This window comes from Lycium barbarum, chromosome 8 (assembly GCF_019175385.1).
Source record: "Lycium barbarum isolate Lr01 chromosome 8, ASM1917538v2, whole genome shotgun sequence".
Taxonomy (NCBI): Eukaryota; Viridiplantae; Streptophyta; class Magnoliopsida; order Solanales; family Solanaceae; genus Lycium; species Lycium barbarum.
The window spans coordinates 98,918,209-98,944,311 of record NC_083344.1 but is presented as its reverse complement, the minus strand read 5'-3'; positions in this window follow the sequence as shown (position 1 = coordinate 98,944,311).

The following is a 26,103-nucleotide window of genomic DNA, read 5'->3' as shown; positions in this document are numbered from 1 at the left end:
TCTAAAACTAAGAATCTGTTTAAAAAATAGGAACTTGATGGATCTATAGCTTGTCATGTTGGTTTTAGAATAGTTTGAGTCCTGTTTGGTCTTTTGTGTGTGTTTAACCACTTGTTTTAGGAACTGTTATAGGAAGCAAATAATAGGGAATGGGAGAACTTGTTTTCTTTGTTTAAAACTGAGAACCAGAGGCCTAGGCTAGTGTCTTTGGGATTATGGTGTGTTGTTTGTGATCTCACTGTGACTTGTCCTCTCTTTCAAGCTTGTTTGTTGTCTAGGCTGCTGTGTAGTATGCTCTGTGAGGTTCCTTTGATTAGGTAGGCTTTAAATATCCCTTGACTGCCAGATTATTAGAAGTTAATCATACAAGGAAAGCAAAAATTGAACCTCAAAGGGAGCCTGAAACTAAATTTAGTGATAGCTCAGGACTTTTTTTCCCTTCCTTTCTATGTGTTTGAATTTTGAAACTTGTTTTCTTTTTCCCCTGCTTACTGTTTGAACTATTCTATGCTTTGACAAACTAAAATTAAACTAAGAAAGGCTAGCATGTACTTTCTTTGTTTATCATATGGGCACTTGGCCATTTATGTGCATTATCCTTAGTTGAGTGCTTATTATAGACTGTCTATGTGCTATTTGATTGTATGATTGCCACCTTTGCTTGCTTTATTTGAACCAAGACATGTCTGATGGGATGTGTTGAACTTAGGACAGTGTCATGAACCTCTCCTAGTCATGGTTTAGGCCCTTTTGGGATCTGTAATTGCTTCCATATAAAATTTCCTATGATTTGTGACTTGCTATAGCCATAGTTAACTCATGTTTACACCTACGATAGTTTTCATGTTCCCTCCTACTTTCTTGTGGACTTGGAGATCCTGCCTTGATTGCTCTTTATGTCCTAATGGGACCCTGTTTGATCCTACAGTTGTATTGAACCTGTTTATTTAAGTTATGAGAATAAGACTAAGTACAAACTATTAGGCCCTGTTAATGTCTTCTATGAGACTGTTGATATGCTAAGATAATTCTTGTACTTAGTTGAGACTTTTGTGACCTATGATTGAACCTAAACTAGAGTTTGAGAACCTAGGGAGTATTTGTAAACATGTGACCTATGTTGCTTGATACCTGGACCTGTTGAGTTAAAATTGACTTAGAAAATAGCCTTAGACCTTTAACTTGCTTCTGTGACATCTTGTTTTATACAAAAAAATGGAATTGAAATGGATCATACCACTGGTTTAACCTGTTAACTGTCTTAGCGAACCTTCAAAACCTGTTGAGTGTAACTTGAAAAAATTTGAAAACTGAAAAGCATATTGAGACTAAACTGGTTTTTCTCACTTTTGCCTGAATGTGCCCTCTGCTAGTCATAGGCCTAGGTGATAATTCACTTCTATGTCATTGTCCTGCAGTAAACATTGTTTTAAACTTGGATCCTGCATAACTTGTTTGGTTTAAAATTGCTTGGTTTTTCTTCATATGCTAGTTGAATTACTCTATGACATTCATGTTTTGAGTCTGTTGTTCATTAGTCTTGAAACTGTTTGTTATAGATAGCTTTAGTTGTTTGTTTAGCCTTAATTAGTAGCTAAATATCTAAGTTTGGGAATTATGGGATTTACTGGGTAGAATTGAAATTTCCTGTGTGATCTGAGTTGGTATTGGAGGATTTATATGTGTTGGGTATATGGCGTATATTGAGGTGTATAGAGGATATGCCTTTCATGGGTTTTTCTCTCTATCTTAGTAAGTATATCAGTGGTATACTATGTATACCACAGCTTGACACTTAGAAAATTGGAGAAGAAGATAGCTTGGGCTTTTTATTCGTAATTGGGCCTATTATCCGCACTTTTAAAACTACCATCAATATTTGTTTAGGTTCTGTCTCAGCAATTCATTATCATATAGGCTTGGCCCAAATCTGATGTAATTCATTTTTTGGCATTGTAATAATTATTATAGCTCCTTAATTTTGTACTTAGTTTAATTTGTGAACGTATACTAATATCATGTATACCCATTTGCATCCTTGTCCACCCAAACCCGTTGGTGGGACCTCAACCATGGATGGACTAAGCATTTGGAGCATAACTTAGAGCGGATAAATTTTATATGCATTTATTTTGTTGGGCTTGGTATGCCCAACTCCCTATCTCTTATTATTTATTTGGCAAAAATTGATGAAATGTGTTTATTGGAACCCTCAATTGATTATCACGTAATTAGAGTCGCTAAAACTTGATTTTTATAAACCTTGCAAACTAATTTTGGAAATCGTTGTAGCTTGTATAATTTCTTCTCAAAAAATTAAGATGATTTCGATAACTTGGGTGAAAACCGATTGATTTTATAAAATTGGAGGACTGATTTGGACATTTTAAAACCTGTGGACTACTATTAGTTACCTGATGGACTGACTGCGAACATATTTGAGACTTTATGGGACTGCTTGACTATTTTAATAACTTGGACTATCTTAAACTAAGAAATGGCTAAAAAATCTAAAAAATATAAATATAGTTGACAAATGGACAATAATAGTATGCCTTAAACTATTTTCTACACTTAAATAAAAACTCTTTGAAAAACTTAAACTAAAAACTCTTTTTCTAAACTCGGGTGGGCTTACGTAGTGTTCCACTTAGGTTAACGCCTTTGGGTTTTAGCCTAGGTGTTCTAGTCCGTAACCCAAAACACCCAATTTTGGGCAAAACCCTACCACTTTTATTTCTTGAAAGTGTTGTATTTTTGCATGAATGACTAACCTTTTTATTGCAGGAATCTAAAACACAAGCAGTTTTTATCAAAAAATAATTTATCTTCACAAGGCATACTATTAGAACCCGTAGTTCAACTGTATTTGACGGATCCTTAATACCGAGGTGCCTAACACCTTCCTCGAGGGATCACCAGAACCCTTACCCATACTTTGGTTAGATTAGGTTTCTTTTAAAATTTAGCCATTTTAAATGAACCCTTTTCGAATTGGTTTTCCTAATTTCATAACAATTAGGTGGCGACTCTAAACAATATCCATTTAGAGCACCATCACGTAGAGGTACATTTTTCCTTTTTCCCGGTACGATTGACAACCGTACTTCCCCGGGACACTGTCCTTTTTAAATGAGGCAAGTGCAAATGCAAATCGGAAAAAATATCGACCCGCTACAGATGGCGACTCCGTTGGGGACAATTTAAGGTTCTAACTATAAGGGTTTCAATAATTTGTTTGGTTTGTATGATATAAATTGTCGAAGTGATATAAACTGTTTATATGTTTAAATTCTCGCAAAATAACTGTCATTCATGCATGCATACTCCGTCACTCCTGACATTTATTTTACGCTTTTTCCAAGGGTGACGACGCGGGATGAGTTGTGGTCATACCTTCACTAAAAAATCCTTTTGCTATGTTCTTTAGAGGTCTCTAAGGTCATGCGGTCATCCCACAGCCTTAGAGAGCCCACTCCCAGCTTGTCTGCTTGGGTAACCTATGTCATTTGCTTGAAAAACTACTCTAGAATAACTAATGTAGAGCGAAATTGAATCCTTATTGATATAGGGCATGATGACCATAGACCGGTTTGGGTATCTCAGACCTACTTGAATCAGACAGCATAGACACCTTACTGTGTTCAGATGGTGTAAAAACCTGAAGACATTGTATCCCACTACTTGCTATTTAGAAGCATTATTGTGCCTTGTGTGAAATAAATTATTGTTCCTGAGGGCAGGGAACTAACAATGTTCTGTCTTGCAGATGTCTCCTAATGTGCAGTTTGATATGATTGTGGGTCAACCACCAGGTTTAGTAATGTGGTGGGAAGGTTTGACTAATGATCAGAAGAAAGAGATAAAGGGTTCCATAGGGCATCTATCTTCGTTGATGAATATGACTGGGGATCCGGGTTTGCTAGAGATTACTATTGGTTATTGGGATAATGACAGAATGGTGTTCATATTTGGAGAAATAGAGATGACTCCCACTTTAGAAGAAATTAGAGATGTCTTGTAAAGTGTAGGAAGCGCTAACTGGTCCAAAAAGAGGCTAGCTCAAAATATCCTCATTCCTCACAAACCTACCCCATAAGAAATCAAAGACATGTTTGCTGTCAACAAAGCTGATTGGGCACCGGGACCCACTGTAGCCTTTAGAGAATTATATGGGAGGTACTCATCCAAACAGGGGTGCGAAAACTATATCTTTGAGTTTTCTTCACTCCAGTCCTGCGAAGCTAACCAAACACTAGCCTTTATTACCTGCCTATTGGGAACCATGGTATTTCTACTAAATACCTCCCTAGCCATCGACACTCGGGTCGTCTTTGTTGCCCATGCTGTTCTTAGAGGAGTTACAACAAATAGGCTTACCAAATATTTTGACATCATCCCTGTTATCCTATCAGATATATATCGAGCTTTGGGAAAGTGTCGCAACCATTATTACTACTTCCAGGGTTGCAACCTCTTAGTCCAATAGTGAATACTTAAGCATTTAGATAGGAGTGGTTTATCTTCCCGCCGAGATCCAGCCCTGAGAGAGGATGATTTGGGAGTCACTGCCGTGCCTTGTGGGGTTCAAGATAAAAAATGATGGGCTCACATCTTTTCCAGACTAAGAGAAGAATATATCAGGTGGAGAGTACCTGATTTTCACTCCAAGACTGTTTGTGTTAAGAGTCGTAGGCGTCCCTATTTACCGGTTATGGGCATTAGGGGGATCAGAACCTACGCGCCATTGAGAGTACTTAGACTGTTTGGTATGAGACAGGTTATCCAAAATTTGCGAGATATGGGAGAGTTTGTACGAGATTACGAAGAAGGTCATATCGAGGGTATAAAGGATGCCAAGAAAGATTGGAAGAATGTGATAAGGGAAGATAAGTTGGATGAGGATCTAAACAATCCAAGTCATGACGAATATTACTACGAGTGGGTTAGGGCTGAGCTAGTTGGCACTGCTACTCCAGGACCGTATCTGTGCAAATTTTCCATAGATAGGGAAGCCGCGAATGCAATTCAGGTTAGAAGAATGAAACGACGGGTGGAAGGAAGAGAAGCGGATCATCAAGCAAAAACAAAATATGACCAAGAGATAATTAAGAGTTTAACAGACGAGGCGGATGCCTCATTAGAGAGCTTAGAAGGGCTTGACACTTTTGTTAGGGGAGCCATAGATACAGAGACGTCATTGACTGACATTCAGAGGGGTCAGTGGATCGGGACAACGTTGATGCCAGCCTATGTAGCCATTCAGACTGCCCTTCGAAGGGCCAAGAAGGCACGGACTGAGGGAGAGCAGATTTCGATCTGAGGAGTGGATTTCTTTTGATGTTTTGCATTTATTTACTTTAAAAGCCTTGTAATCCCACTGGGGAAGATATTATTAATGAAAAGCATTGGGATTTTTATTTTTGGGGAACAATAAATTTGTTTTACATATAGCACAATTTTGCTTCATGCGTTAGTAGCCTTGGAGTAACGAGGTATAGGAAAATGAATTATATACTGTCTAAATGCTTATCTGATATAACTGCTTTGTGTGAAAATCACATATATTATTAAAACTCTTGATTGGTCCACATTCCGAACACGACCCAAAAGAAAAACCAAGAAAAACAACCCCTAAAATCAAATTTAGCTCCACTTTTAAAAGGTTGATTTTCTAATAGGAAATGAAGACTTCAGATAGCATGAGTGCGACTTCTCCTTACGTCAACCTAGTCAATGACGATGAGAACATGGACTTCAGATAGCATGAGTGCGACTTCTCCTTACGTCAACCTAGTCAACGACGATGAGAACATGGAAGCGACAAGTAAGAAAAACCGACAGTGGGACGATAGGATGGCCCTGACTACTGCTAGAATGAAAGAAGCTGTCCAAACCACTAAGGCAGCCAATGAGAAGATAAAGAAGTTGAAACTCTCCTAGCTTATGTTGAGGAACTAACTAAGCAACACCCTGCTAATCGGGTAAAACGGGGGAAGACACCTGAAGCACCACTTGGGAGTTATGTCCCACTCAGTCAAAAAGAAGGGCTTGACCCCATATCTTACGGAGATGACGAACTACTTATCCCCAATCTGAAAGTCTATGAAGACCCGTGCGAATCTCAGCTCGAGAAACCTCCGGTTTCATGCACAATTGTTCTCAAGGGCACAAGATCGCATAATTAGGGGACGCCGATAGAAACGTCCAAACAAGAACTCTTAGAGACTTTGGGGAGTTTTGGAGTGTACGCGCAAAGCCCAAATCTGTTGCCACCATGCGCTCCTTCCATGATCCACAAAAAATGCCTCTACCATCAAAGTCAGTCGGGGCATACAGCCAACAAGTGTGGAGCGCTGGAAAGGAAGTTGATCCAATGGATTGACCAAGGGAGAATTAGACAACTATGGGGGCCCCACTCTTTCCTGACCCATGACCAAGGGAAAAATCATCCAGAAGAGATATCGAGGGTTAGGTTCTGGAGAAGCGACTTCTCCAAATTCGAAGAGTCATACACCAGGATTCACTCCCTACTGTGTAGTGTGAAGAAGATAAGAGAAGTTCCGCAAACCTATCAGGGTCGCCCAGGACCTCCAAGAGAAAGGGTTTGCGTATTTCATTATGGTCGCCCTGGCCACGACAGTGTGGATTTTAAGCTTAAATTGGAACGCCTCTTGAATGAAGGCCACGTTTGGATTATTGCAGGAAGACAAAGTTAGAAGAGGAAGATGAAGAAGACAATGAAGACCTGCTTAGCATGGCTGAGTAGAAAAACATAAGTATCCCTTTACTGCTTTCAATAAGATAGAATATCTCTTTCCCTTTTTATGTAAACGGAACCACGTCGACCTGATGTCCCATTGGGGATATGTGGGAAGCCAACATAAGGCCTGGTTAGGGTAGAAAACTAAGTTTCGGGTAGCATAGGAAAACCTTTTTTGTGTACGCCTGAACTACGGATGAACTTGATTTCCCTTTGGTGGGATACATAGGCAGTCTATTTAAGACTCGGTCCTTTTATAATAAAAACTAAAATCCCCCTTAGTACAGGATGGGTAGAAGCAAATCAACCATGAAGACCACCAACCAAAAATCAATATTCCTAAAAACACAAAAAGACCAAAATACCCTCGGAATGTAAATCAATCAAGAGTTGAAATAAGATATATGAATCTATGTGTTATAAACTGCAAAGAACGTGATATTTTGTATTCTATGCCTAAACTAATGCTAAGTTTGGAGCTTTTGAGTTGTTTTCTCTTATAGACAGGGATCGATTCGCTGGCACCAGTTGTAGCGGTTCTATTTTTTCCTATTCGTATTTGCGCTTGCCTCATTTAAAAAGAAAAGTGTCATGGGGAAGTACGGTTTTCAATTGTACCGGGAAAAAGGAAAAAATATACTTCTACGTGGATGGTGCTCTAAATGGATATTATTTTAGAGTCGCCGCCTAATTTTTAGGAAATTAGGAAAACCAATTCGAAAAGGGTTCATTCAAAACGGTTAAATTTTAAAAGAATCCTAATCTAACCAAAGTATGGGTAAGGCATCTGGTGATCCCCGGGGAAGGTGTTAGGCACCCCGGTATTAAGGATCCGTAAAATACGGTTGACCTATGGGTTCTAATAGTATGCCTTTGTAAATATAAATTGACTATGATAAAAATAGTTTTGTTTCATATTTCCGCAAATAGAAATTAGCCATTTATGCAAAATATACTGCGTTTCAAGAATCAAAAGTGGTAAAATTTTGCTCAGAATGGGCGTTTAGAGTGTCGGATTAGAACACTTAGGCTAGTACCTGAAGGCTCTTAGCCTAAGTAGGACTCTACGTAAGTCTACCCAAAAATAGTTTTGAAAAAATATTTTTTAGGGTATAGGAAAATTGTTTTTAAGAAAATAAGTTAGGTATACTATTATAGTTTATATAATATTCTACATACATATATATAGTCCATTTTTATTTCTATTTTTTCTAAGTTTTAGTCAATTTTTATTCTTTTTCCTAAGTCTAAATAATCATAATTAGTCTCATAAGCTTTGTCCAAAATCAGTCCACATGTCAAATTCCATAGGCACTGTCCATAATTTTTTATCTTGTAGTCCATAAGATTTATCAAGTTAATTTTTTTCCATAATCATGTTTTCATTTAAAGGAAATGTTCATTCTTGTCCATAAATAGCAATTCTAGTCACAAGACGTTTTTTGCATGCTAGTATTTGTCAAAAATCAGTTTCGTATAAAAAAGAAAGGTTTTTTTTGGCGATTCTAATGCATGACAATTTTAAAGGATTCTAATAAACACATTTCATCAATTTCGCTAAATAAATAATACGAGGTAAAGGGGGTTGGGCCTACCAAGCCCAACAGAAAATAAATGCAATTTTAAACTTATCCGCTCCAAATCTGCTCCAATTGCTCAGCCTGTCCATAATGAGGTTGACTCGATCTAAGTGAATTGATAGGCCTCGTTGGACCCATCAATGAATGGGGAGGTTTACAAACAAAAGGGTATAAATACATTAGTATCTAATCTCAAGGACATAAATTAAATTTACAAGGCCAAAATTTAAATTACTACATAACTGGGCTAAGCCCATGACTAAATAGACGAAAAAGGGGACAGATATGCAAAAAAGGACTGAACCAGTATACGGGCCCAATTGGCCCAGCTTTTGAAATCATGCCAGAAATTTTCTAAGTGTTGAACCATGATATACTATGTGATATACCCTCATATGGAGAGCAAAACCCATTGAAGGGCATACCCTCCATATACAACCAATATACACTATATGCCCTTCAATATTCACTTTATATATACTTCCTTTAACTACCCAAAGGAAATAAAAAATTCCCAGAAATTGCCCAGATTTTCCAGGTTTAAAATGTTCAGATTTTATCAAGCAATCAAGCATATAGGCCACTTAAAATTATGGATTCTCAACTATCAAACTAGGCGAGCGCAATAAGGAACAACTTAGTCAAAGATCAGAGAGTAGCAAACAGTTTTAAGCCAAAACAAATGCATATGAGGCAGTGTCCAGCACACAGTGCACACATCCTATTCTAAGAGTCAATTTTTTCACTTTTAAACTGATGATTGTTCTAGACTAAAATAGAGGCAACATTTTGTTGATAAGAGTTTTCAAAGTTTCAGCCTTTAGGGATAGGCATACAGTTTCCACAAATGCAGTTCATAAATAAAACTTCCAATTCAAGCTTAGCCTACTCTTATAAGATTCAAGGGTGATTACAAGTAAAACATACTAGGGTCTATAAACTCAACATACTAGGGTCTATAAACTCAACATACTAGGGTCTACAAACTCAGCCCAAAGCTAGAAAAATTCAGTCACAAATGTCAAGTTTTGCAAAAAAACTCATGTCACATGCAAAGGTTTTCAATTAAAATTTGGTTGATTTTGGAAATTTAGGGATGAACACAAGCATACAGGTCCTTAAAATTTCAAAAAATTTGCAGTTCGTAGTCTATTTTCAGAGTTCAACTATACCGAGTCTCCCAATGTTGGCTTAAGTGAATCAATCTTACAAATTCAGGCAGTTTTAAATAGGGGACAAGTAGATTCATAAGCAAAGACCATACTCAACAGTTATATTAAACAACACAATAATGCACAATCAAATAAGAAGAACAGAACTGCACTATACCCTCATAAGTTTTCCTAATCAAACAAATAGGCCAATTCCAAACAGGACTCAGGGAAAGTGCAGTATCACTGAGAGTCAATACCAGATAAGGCAGTAAGCAAAGATTAAGGAATAGCCAAGCTAATCAACAATCAAGAAAAGCATCTTTATTTTCAAACTTGCAGTTCCCTTTCTAAATTTCTTTCTAACACAGGTAATAAATTTTCAATCTTCACACTCATCATTTTCAGTTTCTCAGCTCTTAAAATAGGTTCTCAGTTTTAAATGTGGCAAAACAGTCAAAAAAGAGTAAGGGAAGCAGTTTCACAAATATTCCAGGTAAGGCATGTGCACATACAATCTCTACTTAGTCTCAAGTCAATTTAGAGTTTTCCAAAATCCAAGATGTAGATATGATCTTAGTTGCAGTCACAACAGTCTTCCAATGGTGGGAAACTAATGTGAAAACAATTATAGGTCCATAAGAATCCAGACTATAGTTGGAGAGGGTCAGGATGCTATTTTGGATTCCCCAAGCATTATATTAGACATGTCTTGATTCAAACAAACAGACAGATGTGTGCATCACACATATGAACCACAAGAATTCACCATCAAGTTATAAAAAAGGTCACACATAAGCAGGTGTTGTATTTACTCTTTTAGGGCAGTTTTGACTTCACTTTTTGGCATTACATAGGTTCAGCAAATTATAAGTTTAACAGGTTCACAGTGTGACTTCAAACAAATAGATTTGGATCAAACTTAGCCTAAAGTAATGGTATAAGCAAAGATGGATTCAAGCTATAGCAATTATCACAAACTCCAACACTTAGGTAGAACCTAAAAGGAAAATTTGGTCTTAAACCAATTCTCAAGTCCAAGCATGGTTCAGTTCCAAGGCAAATAAGGGAGAAGAATACATATGAAGCAATCTTAGATTTCACAAGCAAATGACAAAGAGAGGTGAGTCACAAAAATCAAGCACCACACTTAATCCTTTAGAATAGCTTTAGTCCTAGTTTAGATTCTTTACACCTAGTCTGCTAGGTGATCATATTAGGTAAAGAGAACCAAGTAAACTATATGCAATTCCAGGTGTGAAATACAAGTCCTAAGTGACAGACCAATCATGAGCATTGCAAATAAGTAACCAATTTTGAGACAAGACAAATGGTCTATAAGTCAATCAAGTCAGAAATGAAAAGAAACTTCATGTGGGAATAGTGACAGGTTTCAAGAACTCCAAAACTAAGACAAAAGGGTTCATGGTACTGTCCTAGGTGCAGGAGATGGTTCACTAGACAAGACTTAACTCAAACAAATCAACAAAGTCCAAGTTGCTAACATTACAAGTAAGTTAAGTGCAAACAGGATCACCTAAGCATGGTTTCAATTTTTTTTTTTAAATTCATTTAGGGTCTACTAGGTGATTATGATGAGTAAGGGGGGTTAAGTAAACTATAGACAATATTAGTATAAGGAGGGTACAAGACACAAATGGCAAGCCACATGGATACTGCAAACAAATAACAAGCAGGACACAAGATGGGAATGTGACAAAATCCCTAGCAATACTGACCCTTTCCTAGATCCATTGTTACATTTTTTAGGTTGAAGACACAAGCCTTTCTTTTATAATCTTGAAAAAAAAAAGGGTAAGAAACCATGATTCATTTTAGAGATCCTTAGCATTAATAGGTTCCATACTCCTCAAAACCTCTTTCCATATTATATTGGAAAAATAAAAAACATAGAAAGTCATTTTTCTGTACAAAATGGCTATTGGTTTCCAGATAGAGCAAACTAAGCAACAGAGGTCGTGGACATCCTTATTTTTAGTTAGATAATTATCACAGAGAAACAAAAGCACATTTCAGTGTTTTTTTTTAAAGTCACTTTATTTCTTGAAGATCAACTTTAGAGAGTGTGATAGGGTTCACTTATAACAAACACTGCTATATACTAAAAAAAAAAAATCAAACAAGAAGCTCCAGAGATACTTAAACATACCAAGGCACAGGAAAATTCTTGTTTAAGAGTCATCTTTTAACTAGTTTCATACTTAAACACCACAAAAAAAGGAGTAATTTCTGGAGGTTGAAAGTTGCAACTCGCGGGGGTTTTAGCCTCCACTAATTGCTTGAGGAGGCCAAAACCCCCGTAAATTGCAACTTTCAACCTCCGCAAATTACCCTTTTAATTATACTTAAAGTTTTCAAATCACTTCAAAAGACACAAAATATCACAAGACATCTTTTGATGAGGGAGGGGCGGGGGGGGGGGGGGGGGGGGGGGGACAGATTTTAGTCATTATCAACAAATGAAGGAAAAACAAACTCACTTTTGGTCTCAAGACAGTTTCAAACAAAGATTAAAGGACTCATTTTCAAAACCATTTTTAACTTTTGACCCTCAAAACTCATTTTAGACTCTAAACTATAATAAGCAAGTATGAATCTCTATCCTTTAAACTAGAACCACTATCTAGGATGATCAAAACTCGGAAAAAACCAAAAGCTACTACAAAATAAAAGACCTCAGAACCTAATGAGAATAATAACAACACAACCAGAATCAGAGAAGAAAACACCTTAATAACCCTCAACTGCAACACTAAAATTCACAGAAATCCACATAACTAACTTATATTTTAGAAAATCCAATGTAACAGTAGACTAGAAGCTAAAACAGACCCCTTTTCCTCTTTTAAAACCTTTTCAGACACCAATATCTACTGACAACACTCCAAACTACATAGAACTATCCATATAACAAAACTTTAAGAAAACTTAGGCCCCATATTCAATTATTTCCTTCTATATCTGAACTAGTAAGTTATGATATCTATTTGGTATAACATAATCCAATACTTAGTTCATTTTATAACTTACAATAATAAAACAAGCACAGAAGCAATAACATTGAATACTAGACTAAGCATTCATGGTATTTCAATTAGCAAACAAATGTAAACAAAGCATATCATGACTAGAAACAAAATTAAAAAAAAAAATTAGAATAGGATTTACCTTTATTTGGGGAAGCCTAAAGATCGAAATGGAGGGATTGAGTCAACTTTCAAACACCAACACTTGAAAACCTCTTAAAACAACCTTTTCTTTCTTAAACCCTTGTATAATATGTGTATATTATAATCATATAAGTAGGTATATCTTATAGTATTCTCAAAGTAGTGGTCTATTTGTAGTATCTAGGTAATGTATATATATATATATATATATATATATATATATATATATATATATATATATAGTATATATTTTGGTTTTTTCAGTGTATATGAGTAGTCGGAGGATTGAATATTTCTTGAATGCGTAGAACTTTTAACCAAAAGGTCCGGATCCTTCAAAATGGCACAATTGTCTTCTATTTATAGCAAACAATTAGGGCTTTAGGGACAAAAAAGGGCACGTCCTTATTCAAAACCAATTCCCCCCAAAATACCCTAATTTTAATCTCACAAAAATTCAAATTTGAGTAAAGGACCAGATTCTCCCAATAGAATTATACAACCTTATCCTGTTGATGTGGCGTGATTTTACGCCACAAATCGATGCTTTTCTACTATAAGTTTTACTTGTTTTTAAGCAAGTCTATGTGATTTTACGTGGTTTTTAGTGTTTTTCAGGAAACGGAACATATTCGGAATGAAAATAGTTGAAAGTGCAGAAGTGGTCGTAAACTCAGTTTACGGTCCGTATTCTCAAACACGGGTCGTATTCCATGGGCGTATTAAAGAATAAGAAGAACCAGAAAGGCAGGCTGAGGAAATGGTGATTCACGAATAATTTTTACGGACCGTATTCCACTTTACGATCCGTATTTCAAAGAGTATTTAACCATTCGAGCATTGGGCAGAAAGTCGGAGTTTTGGAAGTTGAAAGACGACGGGGCAGTTTACGGACCGTAAACCAATGTACGGTCCGTATTTCAAGAGATTGAAGTTGCTCAAAACTGGAAGGAAGACTTGGTCGTAAATTGGTTTACGGTCCGTATTTCACTTTACGGACCGTATTTCGTATCGACGGGGACCAAAGTGCAAATCTGCAAATTTCACGTTTTCAGAACCAATAAATAGTCATTGTAGGGTTTTAATAGTTATCAGTTATTATATTTTGACTCTTGGCTTAGAACATTAAATACTCTCTAGTTTTTGAAGGTTCAAACATCAATTCAAGTATTATAAATTCCTCTTTTCTTCCAAAGTAAGCAATTATGAATTCTTTAGTTTCTTATTTTTTGTTCTTTATCATGAGTAACTAAATTCCCTTACTAGGGTTGTGAACCCAATGATGGGTGTTGTGTGATTGGGTTGTGATTGGTATACACATAATGGATTATTAGGGTTTATTTATTCTTCATTCTTCATTCATAATTAATGGTTGCAAGCATTGATTAAAGCCATAAACCTTGATTTATTTGGAAAAATAATTAGGGTTGGTAAGAATAAATAACAAGGACTCAAAGCATTAAACTTTGTTTAATAAATTCACTTAGGAATAAGAAGAATTTACTTGGCATGATTAATCGTTCTTCACAGTTACTTTCTTATATTTGGGAAAATCATAGAAAGAGATAATCTTTATTTATTGGGAAATAGTAGAGATTCATATAGAGATTAAGTGCATTCATATAATGATCCATTAGAAGTATACAAGATCAATACTCATGATCATACACTCTATCTAACGGGGACACAACCTTAGTTTCTTTTACCATAAATTTCCACCAAAGCAAGTAGATAGCAATTAGTCATAGAAAAACCAACTATTACCAAAACCATCGGATTAAGACATTAGACCTAAGCTTAGCATCCTACGACTTTAGTAACCTTTTCACACCATATTCCCTGTGGGATTCGACCCCAACCTTGTTGGGTTACTATATTTGACAACGTCCGCATTATACCATTAATAGGTGTAATTTGAGCGTATCAAATTTTGGCGTCGTTGCCGGGGAATACAGTTTTGAAATTACTAAATAGTGTTTGCTTTGATTGAAGTCTTTTGCTTATTCCATCACACCTTGTTTGCTACTCTGTGTAAACCAGGTGAACATGAATCAGAATCAGCAAAATCAACGTGCTGGCAACTAGGGGAATCGGTTGAACAATCAGGAGAATGAATCAGATGATGAGAATATTTTCGCTGATCTTGTTCTGGAGGAGGACTATGCATCTGCTATTGTTCAGCCTCGAGTTGCAATTGCTAGTGTGAAAATTGACTCCTCTCTACACCAGTTGTTGAAGCTTGAGGGATACTTTCGGAACTCTACCGAGAATGACCCTCAACGTCATTTGCAGAATTTTGTGGATGTGTGTGCTAATCACATCCAGAACAACGTTCCACAAGATGCTATTCGATTGAGGTTGTTTAAATATTCCTAAACTGGGGAGGCAAGAACATGGTTCGAGAAGCTTCCCCGAAATTCGATTACTTCATGGGCAGAGATGGTGGCTGCTTTTCTCACAAAATGGTACCCCCTTAGCAAGAAGGCTGAAATTCGTGACAAGATATATGAATTCAAGCAACGACAGGGGGAACAACTATATGAACCCTGGGAGAGATTCAAGGAGTATTTTCAGAAGAGCCCGAATCATGGGTTTCCAGAACATATATTAATGGAGAAGTTCTACCAAGGGCTAGATACAGTGACACAGTCAGTTGCTAATAATGCAGCTGATGGTTGTATCATGAACAAAACTTATCGACGAGTGACCAACATACTTAACAAGCTGACGACTCATAATCAGGCTTGGCACTCAAACATTGCTGATGTGGCACCGTATGGTAGTGCTATGATCCAGAATATAGTAAAGGAGATCAAGACACCCAGAAAACATTGGCAGCACTTGCAACAAATATTTCCTTGCAAACGAAAAAGTTTGATGAATCCCAGATCAAGAAGGTAAATGTTTGTGAAGAGGATACAGTTTTGCCAAAAGGGATGTACCATACTCAAGATGGTCTACTCCATGAGGGGCCACCTATGCAGGTTGAAGATGCTAATTATGTTAATAACTCTCAAGGGGGTTACCAAAAAATAGAATTACCAAGGTGGTTATCAGAATCAGAAACAATGGAGACCTCAGCAAGGTCAAGGTGCTTATAACAACTCTGGGAACTACAACAATAATTATGGTGGTGCGAACCAAGGGAGATACAACAACAGTAACAATTTCGGGAACAAGAGTTCCAATCCTTATATACCACCGAAAGGGCAGTCAACAGAGCAAGATAGTTCAAAGGCTGAATCAATGCTTGAGACTATCCAATCAATCTAAGTCTGAAAGGACTTTATCTGGGCTGACAGAAACAATGGGTTCCCATACATCGGCTATTCAGAAGCTTGAGTCACAAATGAAGGATATTTCTAGAGAGTAGCACCCTCCTAAAAAGGGAGGACTTCCGAGTGACACTATTCCAAATCCAAAGAATGGGGGAGGCGGTGTACACCGTGTGTTTGCCATCACTACTAGGAGTGGTAAATACTCCAGGGGGCTGATGAGAAGGTGATTGATCTTGAGCCGATAGATGAAGAAGATGAGGTGCAGTCTGAAGCACCCATTATTGTTGATGAGAATCCTATTGACAAGAAGGTTGCTGATATTCCAGAGATGGTGAAGGAAGCTGATAACACAAGCAAGCAGACTGCAAAAGGGGCTCTCTGCCCTCTGACGCAGCTTTTCAAATCTAAACCTCCCTTTCCTCAGAGGTTGGTAAAGAAGAAGGAAGATGCTAAGTTCGAGAAGTTTTCTGATCAGTTGAAGCAGTTATCTCTAAATTTTCCCTTCTTGGAAGCTATCAAGGAGATGCCCGGTTTTGCTAAATATTTGAAGGATCTGCTGACCAAGAAGAAAACGGTTCAACATGAAACAATTAGTTTGACTCACACTGTGAGTTCCATCATTTCAACTACAACTGTTCAGAAAAGGGAGATCCTGGAGCGTTCACCATTCTTTGTTCTGTTGGGCATCATGATTTTGTTCGTGCTTTGTGTGATAATGGGGCGAGTATTAATTTGATGCCCCTTGCTATATACAAACAATCAGGTTTGGAGATGCTAAGGCCGACTACTATGAGGTTACAAATGGCTGATAGGTCTATCAAAAGACCTGTTGGGGTAGTTAATGATGTACTTGTGCGGGTTGGTGACTTTATGTTGCCCGATTCTTGACTGTGCTGTCGATCGGGGCATTTCTATTATTTTGGGGAGACCTTTCCTTGCCACAGGGAGAGCTCTGATGGATTCGGAGAAAAATGAGATTAAGTTCCAAGTCAATAATGAAGCAGTGACGTTTCAGGCTAGCAAAGGGATGACGTTACCAAGTGTTTACGAGAGTATTTCGATAATTGATTCATTTGAGGTTATTGATGAAGCAGTGGAGTTCAAGATGGAAGAAGAGAGTTTGGGTGAAGCTCTAGCTGGTATTCTTGTGAATTTCGATGCTGAGGACATGAAAGTTTATGTGGAGATAGTTAATTCAGCTATTGGGTTGGGATCCTATTCCTACCACCCAAACAAGATGAATCTCGATCTGGAAAATAGAACAGCTCCTCTATCAAAGTCTTCGATCATTGAGCCACCTAAGTTGGAGCTTAAGCAGCTCCCATCACATATGAAATATGAGTTCCTTGGTCCGGACAATACATTACCGGTGATTGTTTCAACCCTCTGACTGAGGAGCAGATTCTACAGCTTTTGGAGGTGTTGCGGGAGTATAGGAATTCTATTGGTTGGACCATAGCAAACATCCGAGGTATTCCATCTGGGATCTGTGAGCACAAAATCCAGTTGGAGGAGGATAGAAAACAAAGTGTAGAGCATCAGAGGCGACTGAACGAGAATATGCAAAAGGTTGTCAAGAAAGAGATCATCAAATGGTTAGATGCAGGAGTAGTTTACCCAATTGCTGATAGTAAATGGGTGAGCCCGGTCCAATGTGTTCCTAAGAATGGCGGCATCACTGTTGTGCCGAATGCAAAGAATGAGTTGATCCCAACCAAAACTGTCACCGGATAGAGAGTTTACATGGACTATCGCAAGCTCAACACAACTACTTGCAAGGACCATTTCCCTATGCCCTTCATTGATCAGATGCTTGATAGGCTAGCGGGGCATTCCTACTATTGCTTCCTTGATGGTTATTCGGGCTACAATCAGATCAATATTGCTTTGGAAGATCAGGAGAAGACTACGTTTACTTGTCCTTATGGGACGTTTGCATTTAGCCGGATGCCTTTTGGTTTGTGTAATGCACCAGCCACTTTTCAGAGGTGCATGATGTTAATCTTCTCTGACATGGTAGAGGATTTCTTGGAAGTGTTCATGGATGACTTTTCTGTTGTGGGTGATTCGTTTGAAGATTGTCTTGGCCATCCGGGTCAAGTGCTAAAAAATGTGAGGAGACAAATCTCGTGCTAAATTGGGAGAAGTGCTATTTTATGGTGAAGGAAGGAATCTTCCTCGGTCACAAAATCTCTGAAAAGGGAATCGAGGTCGATCAAGCGAAAATTGATGTGATTGCAAAACTTCCACCACCTATCTCGGTCAAAGGTGTCCGAAGTTTCTTGGGACATGTTGGGTTCTACAGGCGGTTCATCAAAGATTTCTCCAAGATTGCCAACCCAATGTGCAAGCTTCTTGAAAAAGAGGTGAAGTTTGCGTTTGATGATAAGTGTCGGAAGGCGTTTGAGGAGTTAAAAGAGCGTCCCACTACTGCTCCTATTATTTTTGCTCCTGACTGGTCCTTGCCATTTGAACTGATGTGTGATGCTAGTGGTTTTGCAATAGGTGTTGTGCTCTGGCAGAGGCACAATAAAATTATGCACCCGATCTATTATGCAAGCAGAACACTGAATGCTGCCCAGATGAATTACATAGTGACGGAGCAAGAGTTGCTTGCCATTGTGTTTGCTTTTGAGAAATTTTGGGCCTACTTGTTGGGGTCCAAAGTAGTGGTTTACACTGATCATGCAGCCTTGAGATACCTCATGGCAAAGAAGGAAGCAAACCCGCGACTGATCAGATGGGTGCTATTGCTGCAAGAGTTTGATTTTGAGGTGAAGGACCGCAAGGGCACTGAAAACCAGGTTGCTGACCATCTCTCTCGGCTTGAAGAGGCTGGGAGACCTTCTGATGAGCTTGATATAGAAGATGTTTTTCTGGATGAGAGGGTGTTGGCTGGGTCAATGGAGGTGGCACCGTGGTATGCTGACATTGCCAATTATTTGGTAACAGGCATAGTTCCAGAAGATATCAAAGCCTACCAAAAGAAGAAATTCTTGCAGGATGTTCGGCAGTACTATTGGGACGGACCTTATTTGTTCCGAACATGCGCTGACAACATCATTCGGCGTTGTGTTCCTGAAAGTGAAGTGATGGCGATTCTAAAGGCGTGCCATGACTGTCCTGTTGAGGGTCATCATAGCGAAAACCGGACTGCGGCTAAGGTACTTGAGTGCGGCTATTACTGGCCGACCATTTTTCATGATGCTAATCTATTGGTACGATCCTGTGATCAATGTCAAAGGCAAGGGAATATCGGCAGAAGGCAAGAGATTCCTATGAATTTTGTTATGGAGGTAGAAGTGTTCGATTTCTGGGGGATTGACTTTATGGGACCCTTTGTGAGTTCGGGTGGCATGAAATACATCTTGGTTGCTGTGGATTATGTGTCAAAATGGGTAGAAGCGGTGGCTTTACCTAATAACGAGGCCAAGAGTGTTATGGGGTTCCTCAAGAAGAACATATTCACTCGTTTTGGTACTCCGAGGGCTATAATCAGCGATGGTGGATCCCACTTTTGTAATAGAGCCTTCGCAAGATTGATGGACAAATATGGTGTAAAACATAGGGTGGAAACACCTTATCATCCTCAGACAAGTGGATAGGTTGAAGTGTCCAATAGGGAGATCAAAAGTATTCTAGCAAAAACAGTGAATGCAAAGAGAACTGATTGGGCCCGCAAGCTCGATGATGCTCTATGGGCATACCGGACTACTTTCAAGACTCCGATTGGGACTTAACCCTTCAAGCTTGTGTTCGGAAAAGTTTGTCACTTGCCGGTTGAGCTTCAGCACAAGGCTATGTGGGCTCTGAAGAAACTGAATATAGATTGGGAGGAAGCAACCAAGCTCAGGTTGTTTCAACTAAATGAGATGGATGAGTTTCGGTACCAGGCATATGAGAGTGCAGCACTATATAAAGAAAGGATGAAGCAATACCATGACAAGAAAATCCTGAAGCGAGAGTTCTACAAGGGTGATCCTGTGTTGCTGTTTAACTCTCGGTTGAAGTTGCTGCCTGGTATGCTTAAATCAAGGTGGTCTGGTCCTTTTGAGGTGGTAGGTGTTTCACCCCATGGAGTGATTGAGTTAAAGTCCGGAGATGGAACTCGGACATTTAAGGTGAATGGCCAGAGATTGAAACACTATCACGGGATGGTTTCGGAGGATAGGATTGTTGACCGATACGGGTTGAAGCACCTCGGAACGAACAATGATTTGGTGTACGCAGATAAGGAGTGAATGGTTACCACCGTCGTGCCGCGACGTTAAATCAAGCGCTTCTTGGGAGGCAACCCAAGTGTAATGTTTATTTTTCTTTTGTTTGTTTTTTATTACATATAGGGTAATAGTTGTTTTGGTACAGGAATATATTGCAGAAAATATTGCTGAATAGCAGGTAAGTTAAGTAGTAAGAGACTGTTTCGCAACATTGCAAAATACGCCTACAGTTTACGGACCGTATTTCACAATACGGCTCGTAAAATGGGTCGTATTTAACAATGTCACAAAACAATAAGCACTGTAATGCAACATGAAAGTTTACGAGACAATACAGTGTACTGCCCACATCAACATCTCTAAATATGGGTCGTAAATCACTTTACGGACCGTATTTAGAACAAACAAAAAAACAAAAAAAAAACGCTCTAAATACAAGAGAGGGCAGCGATTTAAATCACGAGCAGAGAGACACGCGTTTCAAATCCCCTCCCACGATCAATCCCATTAACTTCCCTGCTTCTTCTCAACCCCCACGATTTCTCACCAAAAACCCATTATCTTCCATTTTCTAAACTCCATAAATACACAACTCACACTCAAAAACCTATGCACTCTCACAAAATTCAAAATCTCTCTTCCCGAGGTTTAAATTTGGTTGTGATTGAAGTTGTGCTCTCAAAGTCATTGCTTAGTGTGATCTGTTGGTTCATCATAAAAAGGTATGATTGACACTCTCCACTCTTATTTTACAGCATTGAGTTTGAACTTTATGGTAAGTGTTGATTAGGCTAGGTTTTGTGAAATTAACTGCTTGCTTACCTTGGTTAATGAAATTGTGTGGGGATAACAATGTTAAATTCTTTTAATTATCTTGGGAAGTTGGTAAAACCCAAATGGGTTGGAGGGCATTCCATACTTTAAAATTCAAAATTTAAAGTTTCGGTATGCCCACCAATAGCTTGACTCTTGAGGGATTAATGAAAAATTGGTAGAAAATTAGGTGAATTCTGAGTAACCTAATCCCCAAAACAAGGTGAAACCGAGATGTGTAACGAAATACAGAAATCAAAACATGTTCTAGGTCTGTGATGCGAAAAACGATCTCACTTTATGGACTGTATTTCAGTTTACGGTCCGTCTTTAAGAATTTCATTAAGGGATAGAAAGGTCTCCAAGAAAATGAGCAGTTTACAATCTCAGTTTACGGACCGTATTTCAATTTACAGTCCGTCTTTTGAGTTTACGGTCACAGACAGAACACAGTTTTTGTGCACAGTTAGTTTTTCTTATTTTTGATCGGATGTTCCATGGTAGCTAATATGATGTGTCTTTTGCAGGAATGGGTCAGAAAAAGGGTGCAAGGAAAGCGGGGGCCAAAAGCACTGGCACAAGAAAGAAAGTGCGCTTGGATTCGAAGTTGATAGACGAACCCTCCAATTCGGAAGGGGAACAATCAGGATCCGAGTGCGCAGAAGTTATACCGCCACCAAAGATCAGGGGGACCCTAACGCAAGGCACATCGGCAAGGCCATCATAGCCCCCACCTATGACGCCGTCCAAGTCTGCGTCGGAAGCCTCCCAGTCAGAAGAGGGGGATTCTGACGTGGAAATATCAAGCAGGGGGGCAGCCCACCAAACCGATCAGGAGAGTGACTCAGCGGGGCGAAGTGCTGGTAATGCTCAGGATGATGGCATGCCACCAGAGGGTCGTAAACTAGTTGTCCGGACGAAACAGCTAGAGGAAGAAAAACTTCGATTCTCAGTCAAAGGGTCAAAGAAATTGTTTGACCAATGGATGGCTGGGACAGAAACTGGGGGACAGCCGCAGCGAAAAATATTTGAGGAGCGGCGACTGTTTTTCGATGGTATCTCGGCTCATCCACAGCTGGATGATACCATCAAAATGTACAAGCTGGATGTTTTCACTCATGAGCCGGGAGACTATGCTCCGCACATTATGAGGGAATTCTATGCATCATATGGGGCTGTGTTGATGTCGATGAAGAAGCTGAGTCGTGTTTGTCATGAGATACCCATTTTGGAGAATGTGACAGTCCGGAACTCACTTGTCGATATTTCCTCCAAAGCCATCAACAAAGTCCTATTCGGTAATGATTTTGTGGAGCCTACTAATCTGAGCCTGTTCCTAGACAAACGAGACAGGAAAGACAAGAAATCTGTGAGGGAATGGACTGCTGTGATTATCACATCTGAGCCACATAAGCAAAAATGGACTAATGATGGGAGAGTCAAGATTGCTAAAAGTTATTTATCCACGGAAGCTAAGTTTTGGTGGACGTTGCTTCGGTACAGGATCACTCCAACCCAGGCGGATAATACCCTCTCCACCAGTCAGGCAGTCACTATCGCCTCATTGATGTCAAAGTATCCGATGAATATCGGGGAGCTTATTGCTGAGGAGTTGCATTTGCGGGCACACAAGACCAACCAGAACATGGTTTTTCCGTGTCTTATCACAGAATTGTGTAGACGGGCAAGGATATTTCAGCTTCCAGAATGGAACGGCACCATCACAGCTACTCATATGGGAGATTAGGGGAAGAATAAGGTAAATGGCAAGAAGGGCTAAGAGGCAGATCAGTCCGGTGATGACGATGACACTCAGTTAGAGTTGAGTCCGAGCCATGCTTATGGGACTGACCCAGTAGAGTATGAGATTGGTGCTGCTACTACAGAGACTGATGCTCCCACTACAGGTGTCCCAGGTACTGTAGATACACCGGCTTTTGCAGCCAAGATAGGTGTTTCTGAGGCAAGGCCTCCACCACCACCTCCGGCCACACAGGGCCCTTCTTCGGGGTCTGCCACTGCCGCTGAGACAGCCGAGCCTGCTGATCCAGAGCTGGAGTTGCTTCACTTCAGCCATGCTAATTACAGCCAGATTGCAGTCAAAGCAGAGAGGGCTGAAAGGCAAGTAGGAAAAATCTTGCAATAATTTAAGTCGAAAGTGGTAAAAATAGTGCAGCAGTTGGTTACAGAGGCGACCACAGAGATCTGTGCGGAGTTCGAGAAAAAGCACGAAGTGTATCAGGCTAGACTGGATAGTATTGAGTCGAAATTATTGACTCGAGAGCAGACCACACCCGGTGGGGAGTCTGTCTCATTGAGGAGTGAGTTGTATAAGCTGAAGAAGGAGCTTAAGGCACTCAAAGTGCAAGGTATGGTAGCCGCACCAGTGCCATCACCACGTGCCATTTTGCCTAATACGTTTAAGGTGCTGGATCTGATGGATTCTGAGGAGGAGGCGGAGGATGCCGAACCCTTTGTTCGCGATACAGGAACGAGGGTCTGTGAGCCATCTGAGGACCCAGAGGAGTTGGCCAAGAGATTATAGTAGACAGAGGAGAAGGAAATACAGCAGACAATTTTTCAGTCGTTAGTTGAGCCGCAGCGCCAACCAAGAGTGTCCACGAGTCAACCGCCAGATGCAGCGGGCCAGGCGTGAGTTTCGCACAGCACCAATGGCGCCAAGGTACCACCTCTTTCCCTCGTTCTTATAAGTGATGCACTGATACAGTGCTTGATTTTGTTTTGCTGGGGGTGGGAGTGTTGGCACTAATGTACTGTAGATATATGTTTAGGAACCCCCTCGGCTTTTCTTTGCCAGAGTTCTTTTCCTGAAGGGTTTTATATATATTTTTTTTTTTGGTTGAAACTGGCATGTCTAAGTTGTTTCTTAGGTTGAATAGAGTAGTTGTGACTTATTTGGTGTTACTCTTTAACTGATGGCATGTTGTTATGGTTTGTTGGAAATTTTGGACCCCTCGAAAATTTAAAAAATGCATACTTAGAACAGTTATTGGTTGACATGATTGATTTTTTATATGACATTATGATTATTGGGGTATTGTGTGTGATAAATGACTACTTAGGAGGTCACAAGTGTAACAATGATTGTCCTTATGCCAATGTGTGTGTGAGTTGTTAGTTTAATTCTGTTTAAGCATGTATAATCTAGAACTTTCCTGGTTGGTCTTGTTTGAAATCCGAAAGTTAGTTTAGTTGTGAAATGATCTTAGGCTTTCTTTGTGTAAATAGTCACTTTGCCTAAATAAGCCTTACCAAAAGCTGAAAATATCCTTAGTTTCCCTTTTTGAGCCTTTTGACCTTTTTTTGTCTAGCCAAATATGAAACCTCACCCGTTGTGCAATTTATCCATCTTCGCACCCGTTCCCTCCTTGATGATACTAGATAGATGAGGCAAAGTGCCTAAGTTGGGGGTGAATTAAATGTGAAGTAGATGTTAAAAATATAAGTTGGGGGTGGTGGAGTTTGCTAGTGGAGATTCGATGTGGTAGTTGCATATATAAAAAAAATCAGAAAATTGTAACACAAAAATATTTGCAAGTTGGATAGGAATAAAACCACATCGAGGTCGAAAACTTGAAAGAAAATAAAAGGGGTGAATTAAGGTGAAGAGATGTTGTAGTGTTCAAGGAGGGGGAAGTCACTAATATCCAAAAAGTATCCTACCCGTCCCTAAGCCTACATTACAAGCCGAAACAAGTCCTAATGTGATCACAACCGAACAAGCCTAGGATGAAAACATAGAAAATAAGGGCAAGTCTATGGTATTTGCATGTGTAGATATGAATTTCTTTGTGAGTGTGAGTGTTTTTCTGTTCTCTTTCGTCTTCGTCCCATTCTTGTTATATATATATGTGTGTTGGGACATTCTTTGGTCTATGTAAGGGCATAAGGATGAGAATCGAGCAAAATAAAGTGACCGCCTAAAGTAGCGTTTGTGTGCATCATAATGTGTTCGATAATGTAATGTCATGCATTGAAGCTTCATTGTTAGTCATAGCATTCTTGAGTTATGTATATTGCTTTGAAATAGAAAATTGGGGTGGTCCTTTGAAGAAAAACATGCATGCCGGTAGTTCAGAGTCAAAACCAATGTAAACATTGTTATTCTATGATATCTAGGTGTTAGATTGAGTCGTTGTTTTGTATGGCTTGCTTGAGGACAAGCAAATACTTTAAGTTGGGGTGTTGATGTGGCGTGACTTTACGCCACAAATCGATGCTTTTATGCTATAAGTTTTACTTGTTTTTAAGCAAGTCTATGTGATTTTATGTGGTTTTTAGTGTTTTTCAGGAAACGGAACAGATTCGGAATGAAACAATTGAAAGTGCAGATGTGGTCGTAAACACAGTTTACGGTCCGTATTCTCAAGCACGGGCCGTATTCCATGGGCATATTAAAGAATAAGAAGAACCAGAAAGGAAGGCTGAGGAAATGGTGATTTACGAACAACTTTTACGGACCGTATTCCACTTTACGGTCTGTATTTCAAAGCGTATTTAACCATTCGAGCATTTGGCAGAAAGTCGGAGTTTTGAAAGTTGAAAGACGACTGGGCAGTTTACGAACCGCAAACCAATTTATGGTCGGTATTTCAAGAGATTGAAGTTGCTCAAAACTGGAAGGAAGACTTGGTCGTAAACTGGTTTACGGTCCGTAGTTCACTTTACGGACCGTATTTCGTATCGACGGGGACCAAAGTGCAAATCTGCAACTTTCACGTTTTCAGAACCTATAAATAGTCATTGTAGGGTTTTAATAGTTATCAGTTATTATATTTTGACTTTTGGCTTAGAACATTAAATACTCTCTAGTTTTTGAAGGTTCAAACATCAATTCAAGTATTATCAATTCCTCTTTTCTTCCAAAGTAAGCAATTATGAATTCTTCAGTTTCTTATTTCTTGTTCTTTGTCATGAGTAGCTAAATTCCCTTACTAGGGTTGTGAACCCAATGATGGGTGTTGTGTGATTGGGTTGTGATTGATATACATATAATGGATTATTAGGGTTTATTTATTCTTCATTCTTCATTCATAATTAATGGTTGCAAGCATTGATTAAAGCCATGAACCATGATTTATTTGGG